The 23,053-nt window shown below is 47.9% G+C and overlaps 1 pseudogene; it reads right to left on the reverse strand.

The window, feature by feature from the left end:
* Positions 1–62: 62 nt before the first annotated feature.
* Positions 63–17,118, reverse strand: LOC101395110 (coatomer subunit gamma-1-like; annotated as a pseudogene).
* Between the last annotated feature and the right edge of the window lie 5,935 nt (positions 17,119–23,053).

The raw sequence follows: 23,053 nt of genomic DNA on the forward strand, positions 1-23,053 counted from the left end.
TGTGACTTCTGCCTAGTATTGGGGGGAAAAGGGTGGGAGTAGGGCCTATGCAGGCTGGCCTCTTAGCCCACAGATGCCAAGATGATGTCTACTGGCAGCTCCTCCGAACTTCTGGCTGTCACCTGCATTGCTACTGTGTCCAAAAGCAGCAGCGAGAGCGCACCAGGACGTCATGAGCACCCCGGAAGTACAAGTGTGCAAAGCAGAAGGGGGCGGCAGAGCTAGGCTGAGGGTGGCGTTGGCAGCAGCTGATCGGGGTAGCTCTGGTGCAGTGCAATGGGAGTGGGCCTGGAACCAGGAGAGCTGGGCTGAAAGCCCTGAGGCTCCGTGCAAGTCACTTTACCTCTCTGAGCTGTGGTATCCTCAACTACAAAGCTGAGGAGTAATACAAAATGATTTCAAGATTCTGCCAATCTCAAATGAATTAATGAACATGTAAGGCTTGTATCTGATGTTGCAGGCTTCTCACACATTGGTTGAATCTAAGAGCACAGATGAAGGGACAGCCCCACATGACAAAACCGCAGAGCAGGTGTCTGCAAGACCCAGGGGACTGAGCTTGGGGGCTGTCAGCTGTGAGCAGGGCACTGAAGCATAGCTCCCTCCCAACCCTGTTTATAAACACTCAGCAAAACCAAACTCCCATTTCCTTTTGTTCACCGTTATAGGTATGATAACTGTATTGCCCCCGCTTAAATGAAAGGTCATTATCTCTTAAAGAAACATACAGATACAAACACATGTACATACAAAATGCTTTATCTGGAATTTGCTTTAAAATAATCTGGGGGAAGGAGAAGGAGTAAGGGTACAGATGCTGTTAGTTGTTGAAGCTGGAAGATGAGCACATGGAGGTTCATTATGCTATTCAATTTTTGCATATGTTTGAAAATTTCCATGATGAATGCTTAAAATCCCATTCCTATTAGAAAAGACCAACCAACCCAGTAGAAAATTAGATGAAGGATATGAAAACAATTCACAGAAAGGGAAATACAAATGGCACTTCACGTTTGAGAAGATACTTAACTTTATTCAATATACTTTATTCAATCAAGAAATGTAAAATAAAACTACACTAAGATACCATTTTTCACCCAGACTGGCAAAGATCATAAAATATGATAATATACCGTGTTGTCCAGAGTATGGGAGGAAAGGCATACAATTCCTATCGAAGGCAACTGGAAATATTTATCACAATGAGAAATGCAATTTGACCTGGTAATGCCTTGGGAAATTTATCCTATAGATATCCTCAGTGCACATGAGCAAAATGAAGTATATGTGTATATATGTATATGTGTATGTCTGGGATTCTTCCCTGTAGCCCTGTCTGTAATAGCAAAGGACTGGAACAATCTAAACCATTCATCAATATGGCCGGTTCTGTAACATATGGAACATCATACAGTGGGATACGAGGCAGCTACAAACAGGAATGAGGATGCGGTTTAGGATGATAAAAAAGTTCTGGAGATGGATGGTGGTGATAATTGCACAACAATGTGAATGTACTTAATGCCACTGAACTTTACATCTACAAATGGTTAAAATGGTAAGTTTTATGTTACATATATTTTTACCACAATTTTAAAAAAAAAGAAAGAATGAGGAAACTGTATGTACCGATAGGGAAGATCTCCAAGATGTACTGTCACATGAAAAGCAAAGTGCAGAACAATGTATGTATACTATTTGTACATAAACTTTTGAGTTAAAAAAGGGAAATATGGGCCGGCCCGGTGGCTTAGCGGTTAAGTGCACGCGCTCCGCTGCTGGCGGCCCGGGTTCGGATCCCGGGCATGCACCGACGCACCGCTTCTCCGGCCATGCTGAGGCCGCGTCCCACATACAGCAACTAGAAGGATGTGCAGCTATGACATACAACTATCTGCTGGGGCTTTGGGGGAAAAAATAAATAAATAAAATCTTTAAAAAAAAAAAGGGAAATATGTCTGTATCAGCTTTTCTATCCATAAAATCACTGGAAGGACATGCCGGCATTGTTTGTAACGGTGACATTGGTTGCCTGTGGAAGGGAACTGGATGACTGGCAGCAAGGGTCAGGAGGGAGACATTTCACTGCAGGTCTTTTTTCACCTGGTGAATTTTCAGTGCTGTAAAGTTTGAATCCCCGTGTTCTCAGTGGGAGTGCATTCCCAGATTGCAGTGGCATCCAGGCTGCGAGCTATCCAGGCCCTTCCCACCCAGAAACGCTGCTTGCCAGCCAGGAGCAGCACGTGGGTGTTCTTGTTATTTGGCACTTTGTCCGTCCTCTCACAAGGGTGCATCCCCAGCAACTTCACAATATCGCCCACAGCCTCAGTAGGGAGAAATCCCAGTATCATCAAACCATAGATCCTGTCTCCCTTTTGTGCCACCACCACTCCCCCACCCCCTAACACTGCTCTGAGGGGCTTTTAATGAAGTGGCATCTGAATTATATGCTCTAGACATGGCCCTGGATCCTTGCGGGGCAGGGAGTGGGGAGGGGAGAAAGAGGAGAAGCACATCAACAGTAGCCAGGGATTTTACCTTCAAGTGTCTTGATGGTCAACTAGATGAATGTTTCCTCCCTCACAAACTCCTTTCCTACCTCATCCCAAGCTGCTTCGAAGTTCAGTTTCATGACCTTTTGGATGTGATCGGCTACAGTGACTTCCAGGTCTTCCAGCTGGGGAGTTGGAGGGGGAAGTTAGGGACATACTTTGAGGGGAGAAACTCCCTGCTCTATACACCTCTGGGCCTCTGCTCTGAACTCACTGCTCATCCCTTCCTGAAACACATTCAGCAGGTGCTTGCTGGGCACTGAGCACTGTGCTAGGCTCTGGGGACATGCAGCAACTTGACCGGTTACCTGTCCTCAAGGTGCTCACAGCCAAGTGGTGTCCCTTCATCGGAAAACACCCAGACCAAGTACTCCCCTTAGGGTGTCAGCTGCAAGATCACATCCCTTCTGAAGCCCACCTAGAATCAGTGGTTCAAGGATCCGGGACTTCACAGGAGCACTCACAGAGGTCTGCCTCCTATGGCTCTGTCACTCCGGTGACTCAGCAGATCCTCCCCCCTACCTCAGCTGTGTCCTCTCGGCCTGACATATACTGGATCCCCACTTCCATATAAGCTGTGTCCTCCCTGAACTTGGCACATAATATTTCCCCACATCTTGGACTGACTGTATGTAAAGGTTCCCCATTCATTCACCCAACAGATCTTCACTGAGCCCCTACCCTGGATGTGTAAGGTGCACATAAGTAGTACTCAGCTCCCACAGTAGGAACACTGCCTCAGACCCAGCTCTCCCAAGGAGCTCACTTGGTCCTAGGGCAGTTCCTGCCCGTAGGGTCATTGTTGGCTCAGAGAAGTCCCCTCCTCAACAATGGCTCTAGGAGGACACAGACTGTCTGTGCATGTCAGTTGTATTCCACCGTGACTGTCCCTCTAGCCATGAGGAGCTCTAGCAATGTCCATCCATGGGCTGAGAATAACAATCTGCACTCAGATGGCACTGAGCGACTGCCCTATGGTCAAACCCCAGAATGAGCTTGCACTCAGTTTCATCCAAGCTCAGAGAGGTGGAATTTGAAGGGCTATTTCAGTGCATCAAAGGACTACCCAGCAGATGCAAACTGACCCAGTTTTTCTAGAAAGCAATTTGACAAAATAAATCAAAAATCTTAAAATCCTGCTTATCCTTTGACCCAATTATTCTATCTCTAGGAATCTATCCTAAGGAGATAACCTGAAATGCAGATAAAAATTTGCACCCAAACAAGAAAAAAATGAACAACCTGATCAAAAAATGGGAAAAGGATATGAAAAGACATTTTTCCAAGGAAGATATACAGATGGCCAACAGGCACATGAAAAGATGCTCAACATCACTAATTATTAGAGAAATGCAAATCAAAACTATAGTGACATATCATCTCACACCCATCAGAATTGCTATAATTAACAAGACAAGAAATAACAAGCGTTGGAGAGGACGTGGAGAAAAAGGAACTCTCATACACTGCTGGTGGGAATGCAAACTGGTGCAGCCTCTATGGAAAACAGTATGGAGATTTCTGAAAAAATTAAAAATAGAAATACCATATGACCCAGCTATTTCCATATTGGGTATTTATCCAAAGAACATGAAATCAATAATTCAAAAAGATATATGCACCCCTATGTTCATTGCAGCATTATTCACAATAGCCGAGACATGGAAGCAACCCAAGTGCCCACCAACAGATGAATGGATGAAGATGTGGTGTATATATATATACAACGGAATACTACTCAGCCATAAAGAAGACAAAATCGTGCCATTTGTGACAACATGGATGGACCTTGAGGGTATTATGCTAAGTGAAATAAGTCAGATAGAGAAAGACAAATACCTTATGATTTCACTTATATGTGGAAAATAAACAAACACATAGATAAGAACAGATTAGTGATTACCAGAGGACAAGGGGGTGGGGGAAGGGTGAAAGGGGTAAAGGGGCACTTATGTATGGTGATGGATAAAAACTGGACTGTTGGTGGTGAACACGATGCAGTCTATACAGAAACTGAAATACAGTCATGGACACCTGAAACTTACACAATGCTGTAAGCCAATATGACCTCAATAAGATAAAATTAAAAAATTGCACCTAAAGGGATGTTGAATGCAGCATTTATAGTGAAAATTTGGAATCCCAAATGCCCAACATTAAGGGAATACACAGTCCAGCGAGTTATATCTATAAAACAGAGTATTTCACAGTCATTAAAAATTGTGTTTATGAAGTATTTGTAATGGCACAGGAAAATACTTAACTATAGTTTTAAGTGAAAACAGTAAGATGTATTATGTACAGAACGACCTCAACTGTACAACTCCCCCTGCAAAAAACTCCTAAAGACTATGGGTAATGTTTTCTTGTTTGTTTATACTTTGTTTTTATATTTCCCAAGTTTTCTTTTTACACAGCAGCATTTTTTTTTTTTTGGTGAAGATTAGCCCTGAGCTAACATCTGTTGCCAATCTTCCTCTTTTTGCTGAGGAATATTGGCCCTGAGCTAACATCTGTGCTTATCTTCCTCTATTTTGTGGGACGCCCCCACAGCATGGATTGATGAGCAGTGCATAGGTCTGTACCTGGGATCTGAACCTGCGAACCCAGGGCCACCAAAGTGGAGTGTGTAAACTTAACCACTATGCCACCTGGCCAGTCCCTATTTTTTTTGAGTTAAAAAAAAGTTTCTTTCAAAGAAAGCTGTAAAGCCAAAAACAGCAAGAAAATGCTTCAAGTCTGGTTGTCAGCTCCAGTAGGGAGTTGCTCTGCAGCCTCAGGCACAAAATTGAGCCACTTGACACTAGCTTCTTACCACATATTCATCCTCATAGCCTTCATCGTCAGTGTCCCCTGTGGTGGGGTCGCAGTCCTTGACAGTGAACTTCATCATGCAGCTGAATGTGCAGGCCACTGCAGGGAAGAAAGACTGGGTGGTCACGATGTCCCCAGGCACTGCGGGGGACGAGCTCCTCCAGAGGGCAGGTGGCCATAGCCTGCTCTCTAGGTCCCTGCTACATTATCAGTAGCAGCAACATGCCATCTAAACCCACAAGTCTGCATAGGGAACAGCTACCTTGAGGGAGGGCAGTAGAGTCAAGTCATGGGTCCAAGGAGTCCCGTCATGGGAAAGAAAAAAGGAAGCAGAGATGCTGCAGGATGGCTATGTCCATGTAATAGTCATAGGCCCACTGTCCAAGGCCTGGAGAATGAGCTGGTGGCTTCCTTGGGAGGAGTGGATTTGGGATGTTTCAGTATTTGTGTCTGTCTTTGTACTTTCCTGGTATAATGAAAGAGTACTAGTTTGAGAACCAGAGAGACCTGGGATGTGCCTCTTATCAGCCATGTGAACTTAGACAAGTCATTTCACCTGAGTCTCAGTTTCCTCATCTAGGAATAGGGATAGCAGTACTCATCCGTTTAGGTCCTCTATGAGGATGAAATAATGTATGAAAAGTACCCAGGACTTAGCCATCATTCTTATTCTCAGGACTAAAATCAAGGAGCTGAAGCTTTCACGGGAGACCAATGGCTAGTAAACAAGCTGCCCCACCTCATCCTGATCCCAAGGGCTCCCACGAGGCCAGGGTTGTATCTGGAGAGAGGCTTACCAGCTGTGGGGGCTTCTGTAGGCAGTGCCACCAGTTGTAGCAGGTCCCAGGCTGGTTGTAGAGAAGGCTCTGGGCAGGCACATAGCAGAGCACCTCACAGGCCTCAGTGGGCTCCACTGCACCATGACATTCTCCAAAGTCTGGTCATTGAGTGTGTTTGTGCAGTCAAACTGGACCAAGGAGGAGAGGGGTTGCTTAGACACTGCTCTAGGTCCAAGCCCTGCTGCAGAGGAAGAGCCAGGTCCTACCTCTCACCCCATGGGCCAAAATGACTCCCATTCCAGTCCTCCTGCCCAGGCTCCCCGTCTCCATGCTGACACTCAGGAGCCAGAGAGGCCCTAGGTCAACGGTGCAAGAGACATACCAGCTGGTGGCAGATCCTGTCAGCAAGTTGGGCTCCCAACCAACACAGTGTGGGGGTGCCATAACCCTATAGGAGCCGTCAGCCCTGGGACTACTCCCTGGGCTGGGCCCCAGCAGGGCCTCAGCCCTCCCTGCTCTCCTGGAATACCATGTGGTCAGTGAGGGTGTGTTTGCTGCAGTGGATGACATACTCTGTCTCTGACTCAGTGAGGGCCACAGGCTCAGGCAAGGACTTGAAGAGGGGCCCCAGCCCATGGAACACTGGCGCTGCCTCCAACTACTCTGAAACCCAGAGGCCACACATTCACTAAGCTTTTCAATTCCCAGACCAACTTGTGATGGCTTCTAATAAATGCTCATGCCTGATTCTCAAGGTCTTTCACTTTATTGAGATGGATGGATATGTTTATACTACTGTTTACTCAATATTTCCTAAATATATTGATGCATTTTCTCATCTCTTTAACTTCGTTCAAGTTGTACCACCCACCATGAACACTCTCCTCCTCTCTTTCCATGAAAGACCTCAGAAACGATAAACTGACTGGGAGACCCCACTGTCCTAGGCCTAATCCATTTGGAGACTCCTTCAACTTTAGCTCAGCAAGGATTCTTAAAAGAAGGTGGAGGGCCGGCCCTGTGGCTTAGCGGTTAAGTGCGCGCGCTCCACTACTGGCAGCCCGGGTTCGGATCCCGAGCGTGCACTGATGCACCGCTTCTCCGGCCATGCTGAGGCCACATTCCACATACAGCAACTAGAAAGATGTGGAACTATGACATACAACTATCTACTGGGGCTTTGGGGGAAAAAAAAGGAGGAGGATTGGCAATAGATGTTAGCTCAGGGCTGATCTTCCTCACACACACACAAAAAAATGTTTAAAAAAATAAAATAAAATAAAAGAAGGTAGAGATTAGGAAAAGACTAAGAGGATGAGATGAATGCTGTTGTAGCCACAGAATCAGGCAAAAGAATAAACTGGTCCCATACATTTGTCAGTTAAGACAAACGGCCAATAGGGAGATGTTTCAGATTCAGCATATTGCAGAAAACCCAACTTAGAGTGGTCTTTGGGCATCTGGTAAGGCCTAGCCCTACACGCCATAACCAGGGTCCAGCACTGGGCTGGGCCCTCTGGCCCATCCAGGTGAATGAGGCATCTGGCAGCTGTCTGCACATGGCGTCCACCTATGGTGGCTACAGCTGCTGCTCTCTTCCCTGTTCTACGGCAGGTGCAGGATTCCTCAAACTGTAGGCGAGGATCACCTGTGTCAGATTTACCTGGGGGTGAGAGCTTGTTAAAAACTCAGATTCCTGGGCCCATCCCAAATCTGCTCTATCAGAATCTCTGGGTTCAGGACCAAGGAATCTGCATTTCTAACAAGTTTCCTCAGATGACTCTTAGGTATACTGATATTTGAAGACCACTATGCTAAGATTTTCAACTTGTTTTCCCAATTAAATTGAACTCTATAAGGATAGGAATTGTGCCCTGGGACCAGGGATCTGCTACTTTGCTCTGTACTTAGAAGGTACTCAATTCATGTTTCAGGGGGCCTGGCCCAGTGGCGTAGTGGTTAAATTCGCACACTCCTCTTGGGCGGCCCAGGGTTCGCAGGTTTGGATCCTGGGCACGGACCTACGCACTGCATATCAAGCCATGCTGTGGCAGGCTACCCACATATAAAGTAGAAGAAGATGGGCACGGATGTTAGCCCAGGGCCAATCTTACTCAGAAAAAGACAAGGATTTGCAAAGGATGTTAGCTCAGGGCTAATCTTCCTCACCAAAAAATAAAATAAAAAAAAAATAATGTTTCAGGGATAGAGGCATTATTGTTATTATTTTGCTTTCTCCCCCCAAAAGAGTCAGCTTATGTGACTGCTTCAGCCCTCTGCAGCCCAAAGCACTGTATCTAATGAATGTGCAGGCAATAAAAAGCCCAGAAAGAACCAGCTTAGATATTAGGAGGAACTTCTGGCCACCATGATCATCAGCCATCAGAGTGCTTTTCTATGGGAATTGATTTCACTGGGCATCAAGTTTCTAGACCTGGCACTAACTACCTGGGGGAGTCTGCTAGTAGCTATCAGTTAATGCCTCTGAGTTTCAGACTCTTCATCAATAAAATAGATACAATAATCTTGCTTACAAGGTTGTTGCGAAGATAAAGGAGGCAATAAATGTCAAGATCTAGCAAAATTCCTGGCACTTATGTGATAATAAATGTTAGGCTTTGGAAGATGGTTTAAAAATGGAACTGATACCCTGTAAGAGGCTCAGGAGGAGTCTCCTTTGGAAGATATGGCGGAATGATGGCCCCCAAGATGTCTATGAGCTAATTTCGAGAACCTGTGAGTATGTTATGTCACATGGTAAAAGGGACTTTACAGATATGATTAAGTTGGATCTTGAGATGAGGAGATTACCCTGGATTGTTTGGGTGGGCCCAATGTAATCACAAGGGTCCTTATGAGAGGGAGGCAGAAGGCTCAGAGTCAGAGAGACTTGAAGAGGCTATGCTGCTGGCTTGAAGATGGAGGAAGGGGTCACTAGGCAAGGAATGTAGGTGGTCTCCAGAAACCAGAAAAGGCAAGGAGATGATTCTTCCCTAGAGCCTCCAGAGGGAGCTCAGCACTGCCAACACCGTGAAACCCATTTTGGATTTGTGACTTCAGAACTGTAAGATAATAAATTTGTGTTGTGTTAAGCCATTAAGTTTGTGATAATTTGTGATAGCAGCAAGAGGAAACTAACACAGAAGGAAAAGTTTTGGGTTAGAGTGATCCCAGTTAGGTCAGGATCCTAGTTTTGCTGAATCTGAAAAATAATATGTTGACAGAAGACAGTATTCTGGAATGGAATGGAAAAAGGGGGATTTAATTTAATTCAACAATAACCGGGAGCCTACTGTAAGGAAGGAAACCACTGTGCTAAATGCTGTGAGAAATAAATAAAAATACATGTGGAGAACCACACAGAACTATTTAAGAGAAGACAGAGGAGCTGAGGTAGGAGTGATGAGCTTAGGAGATCAGGGAGGGCTTCACGAAGGAAGAGGAGTATGTGCTAGTCCTTGAAGGTAGGAAGTCAATGGATAAAATGGTCTGGCAATTAGATACACAGCCTCTCCCCTCAAAAAAGGCAAGACCAGAGGAATAGATGAATATCTAAACAAAGCCTTACAAGACAACGTGGACTGAACACATCTGGAATCCAAGAAAAAGTACCAGTGTCTTTGGACTGAACTCTGCTGAATCAGACATTCTGAACTTGGCTGGGCTCCAGGGACCTGAGTCCTCAGAACCAAGGCTGAGTGGCAGCTCTGAGCCAGTTTGGTCTTGGTCTTAATTCCAGCCCCTCCACTCTCTTCTGTGCTACCTTGGGAAAACCACTTTCTCTAAACTTCCAATTCCTCAGATACCAAATGGACCTAATAACCTCCACTGGAGAGTTGAATGTGCTGTCTAAAGTACTCTCAGGGCCCAGCACTCAGGACAGACCCCACAACAGACAGTTCTTACTCTTAGTTCTCCTGGGGAAAGCAGCTACCCTAAAGTTGAGGAGACCAAGTCCAGGTCCCAAAGACCCCACTGAGCACTGCTACTCACCCTGGAAGATCTCTTGCCGGGTGGCTGCCACTTTCTCATGCTGCTTGGCTGCTGTGATGGGGTGCTTTTGGCAGGAGCAAATACACGTGGTGACCAACAACTCCAGTAATGGGGCAGCGTGGTGTTGACCACAGTGCTATTACTTAGGGATTATAATTTCCTATCCTCCTGAGAGAGTTTAAAGTACAGAATATATGAGAAAGAGAGCAAGTGTTTGTGTGTCTGTATCTCCATTTCCTGCAGCCAGGGGGAGAAAGGATTATTCCCTCCTCCCAGCACAACCCCATTCCTCCTGGTTAGGTTTAGTGGCTTCACGGCCAACGCAGACCCTCCAACAGAGGCACGGACCTGAGGGCCTCTGAAAGGAGCACAGGTGTTACTTACCTATTCTCTGCTCTGCCATGGGCATGGTGGCCAGGGGCACAGACCTGAAGTCAAAAGGTTTTTCTGATGGTTCTAGAGTGTACTGCTGCAGAGCCTCTCCAGACCAGGAATGGACATGGTTAGACCTAGAGGCCAGTGGGAGAGAGGTCACTCTGCCTGGAACACATGGTAGAATGAGCACCAGAGATCCACCATAGAAGACTGAGGCCCTGGGGACTAGGTTGTATGACCTTGAGAAACCACCTAACCTTCTGAGCCTCCACTTTCTCATCTACATCCTCCTTCATAGAATTGGTGTGGGGAGTAAAGTATATACAAGAGTGACTTAAAAAGGGTAAAGTACTATGCAAATACCACAGAGGTTTGTATGAATGACTAGCGTTTCAATTCACTGGGCTGTTTCCACCCACACTGGTGTGAACCGCATGACCCATGGTCTCCTGAGGTCACAATGATGCCATGAAGATGCCATGAAAGTCCAGCCAAGAGCTTCTTGCTCAGATTTCCCCTGCCAAAGGAGGGTGTGCCTGCTCTGGCATGATGAGAAGAGCCACAGCTCCGATAGGTGGCTGGGTCAAAGACAGGTAAGGAAAGACTCACCATTTAGGATATTAGGATATAGCCTGCATTGAGGGCCTTCTGCTTCTGCTCTAGGACATTGAGATAGAAGGTGGCTCAGTCTCGGGGCCAGCCTGGTGGCATAGCGGTTAAGTTTGCGCGTTCCACTTAGTGGCCTGGGGTTCGCAGGTTTGGATCCTGGGCCCAGACTGATGCACCACTTGTCAAGCCATGCTGTGGCGGCATCCCATATAAAGTAGAGGAAGATGGGCACAGATGTTAGCCCAGGGCCAATCTTACTTAGCAAAAAGAGGGAGATTGGCAGCGGATGTTAGCTCAGGGCCAATCTTCCTCACCCAAAATAAATAAATAAATAAATAAAAGTGTCTCAGTCCCTTACTTCACTGTCATCATCAATCACACACCTGCAGCTGAAACACAGGGTACTCTTGACTGGGCCCCCACAAGGATCCTGCAGGGCTTCATCACAAGGTGGTAAGAGGAAGAAGGTCTCCTTAAGCTCCAACAGCTCAGGCCCCAGATGTGGTATCAAGGCATCACATGTACAGAGGGGCCCATAAGACTCTAATGAATTAACTAGGAGGTGGCCATATTTATATTCCCTGGACCCACTCCCTAAGCCCACCCAGTAAGGGAGGCAATTTCCTGTATCTAACAGCATATGTCAAAAAAGAATTTAATATGACCCAACAATTCCACTCCTAGATATATCCCCAAAAGAAGTGAAAACATGTCACACAAAAACCAGTAGATGAATTTCATAGCAGCATTATTCACAAGAGCCAAAAAGTGGAAACAACCCAAATGTCCATCAACTGATGAATAGATAAACCAAATGTGGTCTATACATACAATGAAATGTTTTTTGGCAATAAAAAGGAATGAAGTACTGGAGCATGTTGCAACAGGAATGAACCTTGAAAACATTGTGAAGAAGCCAGACACACAAAAGGCCACATATTGTATGATTGCATTTATATGAAATGTCCAGAATAGGCAAATCCCTAGAGATAGAAAGTAGATTACTGGTTGTCTAGGGCTGCGGGGAGGGAGGTTTGAGGGGAGGGAGAAGTGACTACTAATGGAAACAGAGTTTCTTTCTGGGGTGATAAAAATGTTTTAAACTTAGATTGTGGTGACAGTTGCACAACTCTGTGAATATACTAAAAACCATCACATACGTTTTAAATGAGTGATTTGTATGGTTCACGAATTATATTTCAATAAAGTTGTTTTTTAAAAAAGAAAATAACTCAATTTAATAATGGTCATGTCTGGGTGGAGGGGTTTTTGCATGACGTTGTTTTTCTTGCTTTTCTATGCTTTCTATTTTTTACTTACAGTCCATAGTTATATAACTTTTCTCCCACTTTTTAGTTAAAAAGAGACAAAGGAAAGCCACCTGGGCCCAAGGAAACACTGTCATCCACCAGGGCCCTCTGGCCCAGACTTTCCTCTTCAATAACACCAAGATTCTGGGTAACAGCTCTTCATTTTGCACTCCAAGCTTGGCCAGAGCACTCACAGCACTTGTGTTTATGACGCAAATGTGATTGACCTGATGTATCTGACAGCTCACTGCTTGGGCACTTCCAGTTCTCGGAATGGGTCTTCGGGCAGAAGAGCCCTGGAGCCAGCAGTCCTGACCCAAGAGGCCCAGACCACCGCCGACGCAGTGAGTGGCTCTGGGTGGATCTTAGCACCACCCGGCTTCAACTTCCTCGTCTGTTTCATGGAGAAGGCAGCCCCATTCTCCAGTTCTAGGAACCATTTCCAGCATTAACTATGCTGAAGCCACAGAAGCTGGCCACGAGGTCAGGCTTCTCAGCTTCTGTATCCAAATGGCCTCAATTTGCAGTTTAAGTTTCAGATGAATACAATGAGAAAATGAGCTATTACTTAATGAATATCAATTGCTGAAAGAGAAAAATCTGTCCAGTGGGCAAGAGAAGAAAAGAAGAGTAAATTAAAAATAAAATTAAGAGTATGATGTTAGTACCCTGAATTGTATGCTCATTTAAAAGAGAATTTTATGGTATGTGAATTATAACTCAATAAAGCTATTATTTTAAAAAAAGCTAGGGCCGTGGCCTAGTGGTTAAGTTCGGCGTGCTCCACTTAGCAGCCCAGGTTCGGTTCCCGTGCACAGACATGCACCAATTGCCTGTCAGTGGCCATGCTGTGGTGGCGGCTCACATACAAAAAGAGGAAGATTGGCAGTGGATGTGAGCTCAGGACAAACCTTGCACAGCAAAAAAAAAAAGTTTAACACTAACATATAGTGAAACAAAAAAAAAATCAACAAAACAAATTAGAGAGGTTAAGAACCAATCGACTAGGGGCCAGCCCGGTGGTGTAGCGGTTAAGTGCATGCGCTTTGCTTCGCGGCCCGGGGTTTGCAGGCCCGGATCTCAGGTGCACTGATGCACCGCTTGTCAAGCCATGCTGTGGCAGCATCCCATATAAAGTAGAGGAAGATGGGCACAGATGTTAGCCCAGGGCCAATCTTCCTCAGCAAAAAGAGGAGGATTGGCATTGAAAGTTAGTTGAGGGCTGATCTTCCTCACAAAAAAAAAAGAAGAAGAACCATTCGACTAGATGACATCTAAGCATCGCTGGTCCTTCCTACAATATTATATAAAACTGAGCCTGTGAGGCAAGAACACCAAGTGCCCATGTCCCCACTGGGGGCTCCAGCCCCTTTGCTAGGGCAGTCTACTCACGATGAAGCTAAAAGCCCAAGTTCAGCCCTGCTCAGACCCACCTGCCGGGACCTCCTTGTGCTCCAGGACCACTCAGTTATAGATGAAGTGGATGACTTAGAGGAGTTTTTGGTCTTGGGCCCCTCCTGGCCCAGGAGATGCAGGATGTGAGTAGCCAGCTCAGTGAACTCGCAGTCCTCCATGAATTCGCACAGGGGTGACAGCCCTGTCTCCTTGCTCTCTGAGTTCTCCTCAATGATGTTGATGATGCAGTCCACGACGGCCCGCTTATACTCAAAGCCACCTTGCAGCAGGAGGGGTTGAGCTGAGCAAGGAGGCTGCTCTTTGCAGAAATGAGCTGTGGGGCCCAGAGCCTAACCACGAGCAGGGACAGTGGTCTAAACACAAAACCTGGAGGCAAGGGACCTGGTTCTCTGGGCCTCTGTCTCCTTTTTGTGTAAAACAAAAGCCTTGGACTGGACGCTCACTGTGGCCCTTCCAGATTTAACAATAGATGGTTTAATAGAAACACTTTGGGTCTTACTATTCTTCCTAACTTTGAAATAAAAGGCAGAAAGTGTGGTGCAGATGCTACGGAAAACAGAATGGCAGCTCCTTAAAAAAATTTAAAAAATAGAATTACTGTAAGATCTGGCAATTCCACTTCTGGGTATATACCCCAAAGAATTGAAACCAGGGTCTCGAAGAGATATTTGCACACCCATGTTCATAGCAGCATCATTCACAATAGCCAAAAGGTGGAAGCAACCAAAGTGTCCATCCATGGATGAGTTGGTAAACAAAATGTAGTCTATACATACAATGGAATATTATTCATTCTTCAAAAGGAAGGAAATTCTGACTCATGCTACAACATGGATGAACTTTGAGGGTATTATGCAAAGTGAAATAAGCCAGACATAAAAGACATATACTATATGATTCCACATATATAAAACATCTAGAGTAGTCAAATTCATAGAGAAAGAAAGTAGGATGGAGATTGCCAGGGAATGGGGGAAGAGGAAATAGCTATTGTTTAACAGGTACAGAGTTTCAGGTTTGCAGGATGAAAAAGTTCTGGAGATTAGATAGACAACAATGTGAAAATACTTAACAGTACTGAACTACACACTTAAAAATGGTTAAGATGGTAAATTTTATGTCATATGTATTTTACCATAATTAAAAAAAAAAGGCAAAATGGGGCATTGGAGAGTCAGAAGATCCCAGACCAAATCTATGTACTTCTACTCACAGACTTTAGTGAGAGAAGTGGCAACTGAGATATGAAGAGGTGCTAGGCATGTAACCTGGCAACACGAAGCAGGCTGGATGGGAACGGTGGGGAAAGGATAGTGTCTGTCCCATCCATAGAGGGAAATTCTACTAAGCTTAGTGTGGCCAAAACTTACAGGATTTCAAGAGAAATCGGAAATCTGTTGTGGAGATGGAGTGGTTGTTCCTGATTTTGAAATAACGGCTACTAATTTGAAATGCTTAAAACCTTGCACAATCCAGGTAAAACTTGTCTGTGGGGCAAATCTGCCCCAGTTCTGAGACAGTTTCTGTTTACGGCTGGGATCAAGTCACTTTCCATGTCTGAGGCCCAGGCACGTTCATATTAAGGACCATTACTGTGCTTGGCACACGGGTTATCCCAAAACAAATATGATATTAATTGTACGTTAGGTGAATTCCGTTTGTATGAGTGGGGGCTGATTTGCATGGGGTTTTGGTAGTGTTACTAAGATATTTTAAAAAATACTGATTACTTACCAGAACAGAAGCCATGATGTGAGCAGAAAGGCTGAAGAACAGGTGAGACCCAGCTGAAGGAAAAGTGAACCCACTGGGACAGAACGAGTGCATCCTAGCATAGGAGCACAGGATCATGGGAAAGAGTGAAGAGCCAACACAAGCACTGAGGAGAGAAAGATCGCATCGGACACCTGTGGCATTGGGATCCAGCAAAAGAAGAGATGGAGAGAGAGAGAGTGTGCTTCTGAGACAGTGTTTGGAGATTCCCAGACTGACCATGACCACCAGGCATGCTTTGGCCCTCAGGAAGAACCCCCAGAGGGGTCACGATCAAGAATATCCTATGCAGGACCACAAGGGGAACTGTGCAGAGCGCCAACCCAAGGTCTGAGAAGGTTGGAGACAAGTCTGAAAAAAGTAAAATTAAAAAAAAAAGGGAGGGAGAGAGAGACGAAGAGAAGGAACGCTTACCAAGGAAAAACCCTGGTCCCGAAGATGCCCCCCGCCCCACGCCCAGCCCCAAGCCCAGCCGCTGGGGACCCACTTCCCAGGAAAAAAGCAGAAGCCAGGAGGTGAAGTGCTGGTAGGCCAAAAGAGACAGACAGCTCAGCTGGCAGTGGGGCAGTCATGAGTGGGCCATAAGGTCTGCAGCTGAGTCGATCCTGCCGTCCCCAAGCGACTGTCCTCTTCTTGATCATGCTACTAGGGTTAGGGAAGATTGGAGCATTGGGGCAACGAGCGTGGTAGGGTGACACTAGAGTCCTGAGAACCTTCCCTGAGCTCTTTGGCCATTTTCCCTCCAAGGGTAAAATGAGTCCCTGATAAGGTCTTTCTGTGTTCTTGTGTTTGGAAAGGTGTCTCTCAGGATGGAGAGGCACTTCCCACAACTGCTGGTCCCAAGCCGTGGCCAAGCCAGGCACCCCTTAGGAAAACTCAGGAGAGACTTCAAGGAGGAAAAGAGACAGTTGACACTCAGGCGCACAGCAGAAACAGAGCAAGGCAGCCACAAGGTCACTGGGAAGAACGGGGTCTGCAGGATGCCCAGGCCCAGCGAGGAAGCCTCATCCCCGCAACTGGTCGTGCAGCTCCGTGGGCTCGGCCTAGGGCTCCAGGCGCAGAAGGCCCTGAGCCAGCCAAGCCACCCAGAAGCACACGGGCGGCCCCCTCTTGGGATCACAGCGCAGGCCTCTTTGAGGCTGTGCCAGACAGTCCCAGTCACCCTCTGAATGCCGAGCTGAGGAAGGGATACCACTGCCTGGCTCCTGATCCTGCTTAGTCAGCCAGGCCCCTGTCCCGCCTTCCTCCACTCTTGGGATCCCCAACCAGCCATTCACCTATCTATCCATCTTTCTTTTCTTCCTTTGGACCTAACTTCCTGCCTGCCTTCCTTCCATCCAGGCATCTGAAGGACCGGTGGAAAACATGGGCCAGAGCCCGCTGAGGAGAGCACGGGCCACAGCCTGTGGATGTGGCGCGGCGCCTAGCTACCGCCAGAGGGCGCGCCCGCTCCCTCAGAGCCTCGCGGTCAGGTCGCTTAGCAACGGGGCTGGTCATTGTGAGGCCAGAGGTGCCGCTTGCCCGCGCATGCGCAGTTGATTCAGTTGTTGGCCGGCTTTGGCGTTGAGAAGCTGGGCCGCCTGAGGGGGCGGGCAGTGGTGGAGGAGAGGAGGAAGTGTGGCAGAGGGGTGCAGGTGGGGAGGGCGCCTGCGCATTCCTCTTGTAAGGTCCCGGAGATCCGAAATTTCTGGGTGCCTGCCACCGCCGCCGCTGCGGCCCCCCCAGACTCCGCCCCTCTGCTTGCCACCATCACCGCCACCTGGGCGGCAGCATTAATGGTTGGCGAGACGTGGGCCCGCTGGGCCCCTCTCTGGACCCGAATGCGGACCGCAGCGGGTGGGAATGGGTTCTGATGGGGGGCGGGTGGGGTGCAATCCGGGGAGCCTGGGGCGATGAAGATCCCCAGAATCCCGCCCCACGTGACGGTGGCTTCAACCGCACATCTACTGACCGTGGGACCCGAGCCTCCCCTAGACGTGGGCGGAGGAGGCCCGTGCCCTGCTGCCACAGCCCAGGGCCCTGCCTATCCCCGTGCCTTCCGCGAATGTGTTGACTGCCGCCTCGCCCTTCCCGCCTGTCGCCCCGCCCCAAGGCACCCCCTGCCCTCAGGCGGTACCTGGGCATGGCCGCCGAGGACCCGGCTGCGGAGACCCAGCAAAGGCAGGGAGCGCTGCTGGGCCCTCGGGCCACTGACGCAAATCCTCCGCGTCAGGCCTTTGTCACCTCCACAGTGGGGATAATCCCCAAGGGGCTCCGGCCGATCTCAAAGGAAGCACGCTGAAGAAGGAGCAGCTTCTTCCAGGCCCCGGGATTGTCAGGAAGAGTTTCTCAAGGGCTCTCCGGGCTCGGACCCCTCCCGTGGTGTTCCGAGTTCTGCTGACGGCAGCAGCCCACCTCCGGGGACGTCCGCCAGAAGTCGTGAGACCCCAAAGGGAAATCCCTGCGTTTTCCTTGACGTGAATTATGCCGAACGACAGGTTCGTGGATAGGTCCAGGGGAGGTACGAGCATACGAGGAAGACACAGGTGAAAGACACAGAAGACAAATGTTTTCAGTCTGGAAAGGGAAGGGAGTCTCGCTTCTGAGTTTAACAATGAAACCAAACGGACCAGGGAAATGGAAAAGAGGTGTGCCCGTGACTGAAGGAGAACAGAAGCCACAAGTGGAGCAGAAGGCTTGAAGAAGAGGTGAGACCCAGCTGAAGGAAAAGTGAACCCACTGGGCCAGAAGGAGTGCACCCTAGCTGTTGGGGGAAGAGGAGGAATCTCCCTCTGCCCTTTTCCTTAAGGTTCTTATGGCTGGCCAAATAATTAACAAGACAGGTTAGCAGGAGAAAATAATACCAAGTTTAATAACATGTATACATGGGAGAAAGCAGGGACACTGCGTTTCTCCACACAATAGCAGAAATTCTTGTCTTAAATGCCATGTTCAGCCAATGACAAAGGAGGATTTTGGGGGTGGGGGAGTCAGTTACAGGAGATTACCACTAAAGCACAGTAAACAAGAGTAAGGTTATTATGTAGATTTAAGGCCTCACCTTCCATATTGATAAGCCTCTAGAAATGAGGCCACCCCCCCCCCTCTTCCCAAAACAGAGAGGGAGATACCTTTACAAATGGAGATTTCCCTTGTAAATGTAAATGTTTGTCTGGCAACTCCTTGCAAGGCCATCCAGAGAATGTGGCCAGAGAGACAGAACTTCCGATAAGAGGGGCTTGTTGGTGCCTTTCCTATTGTAACATTTATCCTACATTATCTTTACAGCCATCATGATAGAAAATCTGTTCCAGGAAGGAGCCACCATGTCAAATTCTTTAGGCAGTTAGTGGGGGAGGTCAAATGTCCCTCAGAGAAAACAATCAAGGTAAAGAGATATATTTCAGGGTGGCCAAATCTTGATCTCCCACACTAGCCTAGGAGCACAGGATCATGGGAAAGAGTGAAGAGCCAGCAGAAGTACAGAGGATAGAAAGAGCGGCTTGGACACTGTGGCATCGGGATCCGGCAAAAGAAGAGATGGAGATGGAGAGGGAGAGGGTGTGTTTCTGAGGCAGTATTTGGAGATTCCCAGACTGACGATAACCCCCAGGCATGCTTTGGCCCGCAGGAAGAACCCCCAGAGGGGTCACGATCAAGAATATCCTATCCAGGACCACAAGGGGAACCGTGCAGAGCGCCAACCCGAGGTCTGAGAAGGTTGGAGACAGGCCCGAAAAAGGTACAAGAAAAAAAGGGAGGGAGAGAGAGAGACGGAGAGAAAGAGTGCTTACCAAGGAAAAACCCTGGTAGCGAAGACCCTCCCAAGCCCAGTCCACCCTCAGCCCCTAGGGACCCACTTCCCAGGAAAAAGAGTGGAAGCCCGGAGATGAAGTGCTGGTAGAAGTGCAGAAAACAGAGAGCTCTACTGGCAGTGGGTGCGTGGTGATGTGGCCATAAAGCCTGCCGATGAGTGGATCCTGCCGTCCCAAAGCAATTCTCCTCTTCTTGATCGTGGTACTAGTGTTGGGGAAGATTGGAGCATTGGGGGAAGGGGGGCAGTAGGGTGGCATTAGAGTCCTGAGCACCTTCTCTGAGCTCTTTGGCCACTTTTCCTCCGAGTGTAAACTGAGGTCCTGATCAGGTCTTCTTGTGTTCTTGTGTTTGGACAGGTGTGTCTCAGGATGGAGAGGCGCTTCCCACAACTTCTGGTCTGAAGCCCTCGCCAAGCCAGGCACACCTCAAGAAAACCCAGGAAGAGTCTCCAAGGAGGAAAAGAAAGAGTTGACGCTCAGCCACATAGCAGAAAGACAGCAACACAGGCACAAAGTCACTGAGAGGAATGGGGACTGCAGGATGTCCAGGCCCAGCGGCTAAGTGTCATCCTTCCATCAGGATGGGCAGCTCCAGGGGCTCGGCCTGTGGCTCCAGGTGCTGAAGCCCCTGAGCGAGCAAAGCCTCCCAGAAGCACACGGGCAGTCCTCTCTCGGGGGTCACAGGGCAGACGTCTTTGAGGGTGTGTCAGACAGTCTCAGGCACCCTCTGAAGGCCGACTTGAGGAAGGGATACCACTGCCTGGCTCCTGATCCTGCTTAGTCAGCCAGGCCCCTGCCCCGCCTTCCTCCACTCTTGGGAGCCCCAACCACCCATTCATCTAGCTATCCATCTTTCTTTGCTTCCTTTTGACCCAACTTCCTACCTTCCTTCCTTCTTTCTGACCTTCCTACCTTCCTTCCTTCTTTGTTACCTTCCTGCCTGTCTGCCTGCCTGCCTTCCATCCACCTAGCCATCTGAAGGCCCCACTGGAAAACATGGCCACCGCCAGCTCAGGAAAGCACAGGCCACAGCATGTGCCTGAGCCTAGACACTGCCTCAGGGCCGGCCCGCTCCCTCAGAGCCTCGGGGTCACGTCGCTTAGCAACGCGGCTGGTCATTGTGAGGCCGGGGTGGTGGGGATGGGCGCTCGCCGGTGGCCGTTGCATGCGCAGCTGATTGCCCGGCTTCAACGCTAGGACGCTGGGCTCCCGGAGGGGCTGGGCGGTAGTCGGGGAGAGGAGGAAGGATGGGAGACAGGGCCCGGTGTGCAGGCTGCTTCCACCTTCCTGTCCTACGGTCCCGGAGATCCCAGATCTCTGGGTGGTTGCCATCACCGCTGGCATGCATACCTCGGTTGTTGCCCCCCCGCCCCGCACCAGTCTCCTCCTCAACTGCCACCATCAAGGCCACCCTGGTGGCAGCGTTACTTGGTGGTGCGACTCGTGCACGCCGTACCCTCCGTGTATTCGAATCTGGACGGCAGTGGGTGTGGATGGGGTCCGACGTGGGGTTGGAGGGTGGAAATCCGGTGAGGCGGTGGCGATGAAGATCCCCCGCGTCCGGCTCCCAGTAACGGTCGGGTCAACCTGGGACCGGTGCCTCCCCTAGACGTGGGCAGAGGAGGCCCATGCCCTGCTGCCACATCCCAGGGGGCCCTGCGTCTCTGCGCCTTCCAGGAGTCTGTTGAAAGGCACCCCATGTCCCCGCTAGTCGCCCCTCCCCCACAATCTCCCCTTTTTCTCAGGTAGTATTCTATCCTGGTCTGTTGGTTGTGGTGGGACCAGGGACTATTTGTGCCTTTCCAATATTGCGTTCTTCGCCCTGTCAGGTACTTGTACAGAGTACACATGGAAAAGTTCTGGTTTAGGTAAAGTAATAGGTAAGTTAGCTTTTATATTTCGTGAATTTTAAACAAATGTGCTCACAGTCTGAGGTGATCATTTAAAATAATCGAAATTATAGAAGTAACTACTCCTCGCTTTAAAGTTTCTATTTTAATACGTGAAGGCCTAAAATGAGTTTTGGAGGATTTCACAGTTGCACCCGTGTTTTTATTTTTAAAGTGAAACCTTTGCTGCAAATCCAAGCATTTTGATGTATTTCTTGTGTACTAAGTTAACACTCAAATTTCAATTGGCAGTTGAGTAGTTCTGGGTGATGTTTTCCTGTTACTATATGGCAGACACCCATGGCTTTCTCATTCACCCCATCTGGGCCTCCAGTGTCGTGTGATTATCCCGAAAAGTCAAGATGTCTTAGAGCTGAGGTTGATTACTCTAATGGCACACAGTGCTTTTACAAACCTCCAGATTCCTGAATAATTACCATTATCATATGTAGGTGTTTAGCCAAAAGCTTAATTGGAAAATTCCAGAATGAAAAAATGATACAGGAATAAAAAACTTCCAGTCATTTTCTTTGAAAAAGAAATTAAAAAAAAAATCATAGTACCACTCATACATGCATAAGGTTAAAGCATCAAATCACGCAGGAGGGCTCATGAAGCAGAGCGGTCTTCCCGGCTACTTCTGCCTGGCTGCAGTTCTATGGAGGCAACCACTTTGAACTCCTTCAGCTGTTTCTCCTGGTGGTTATTTTGTTCTACATAAAATGCTTACATCACCAGTTCTTGATTCTTCTATTTCAGACATTATCTGTCAGTTTCCAGGTATGATAAATGAAGGTTTATCTCACAGGGCAAGTACTTAGAGATATTTTAAAGTTCTTCCCCATTCCCGAGTTGTCTTTATTTCCTCCATGCAGGACTGAGGTCCAGGCTGTATACAATGTAAGGTGGGCCCGTTGTGTCCAGGTAGTACCCATTCTGACTGTGTGTGCTGTTTGCTGTACTGACAGCTCCATAGTATGAAGACACCTGTTGCCTCTTGGTTATGTTTTTGTTTGCTTATCTTAGAGTGAGTCTTTCATGTTGGAGGCTTTCGCCAAAGTCTGGTGACCATTGGAGCATATATGAGTAGGAGATCGTAAATCATCTCTGTGATGAGGCCTCTGTCTTTGTAGTGGACTCACTGACTGAAGGGCTTCACTTAAGATCATCTGGTGGGAAGCTGCTCTCTAGACATTTAACTGGTGCACCTCTAAATGACACACTGTGAAAGTTTTGAGGCATTCAATTCTTTTTCAGGGAAGAACTCCTGCAATTTTTCTGGGGGTTGCATGTCAGGCCACCACACGGCCGCTATGTGAGAGTGGTAGGGAAGGGAGTAAGATTCAGCCCCATGCCTAACTCCTACCCTTTGCAGTACTGGTCATTTACAAGACACAAGCCACGTGGGAGTCCAAGGGATGGTTTGCTCCCCACTTGGCTGCTGTTCCCCTCCCCACACCCTACCATGTGCATTCTGGTCCTTGGTCTCTTCTTCTTGGCTTCATCAGTTACCTCCACTATCTATTTTCGTGTGTGTCTGTGGTAAAATATATATAATATAAAATTTACTATTTTCACCATTTTTAAGTGTACAGTTCAATGGCATTAACTACATTCACATTTTTGTGCAACCATTACCACCATCCATCTCCAGAACTTTTCATGCTCGAACTGAAACTCTGTACCTGTTAAACACTAACTCTCCATTCTCCCTTCTCCCCAGTCCCTGGCAACCACACTTCTACTTTC

The sequence above is a fragment of the Ceratotherium simum genome, chromosome 33 (genome assembly GCF_057802395.1).
Source record: "Ceratotherium simum simum isolate JZ-2026a chromosome 33, ASM5780239v1, whole genome shotgun sequence".
Taxonomy (NCBI): domain Eukaryota; kingdom Metazoa; phylum Chordata; class Mammalia; order Perissodactyla; family Rhinocerotidae; genus Ceratotherium; species Ceratotherium simum.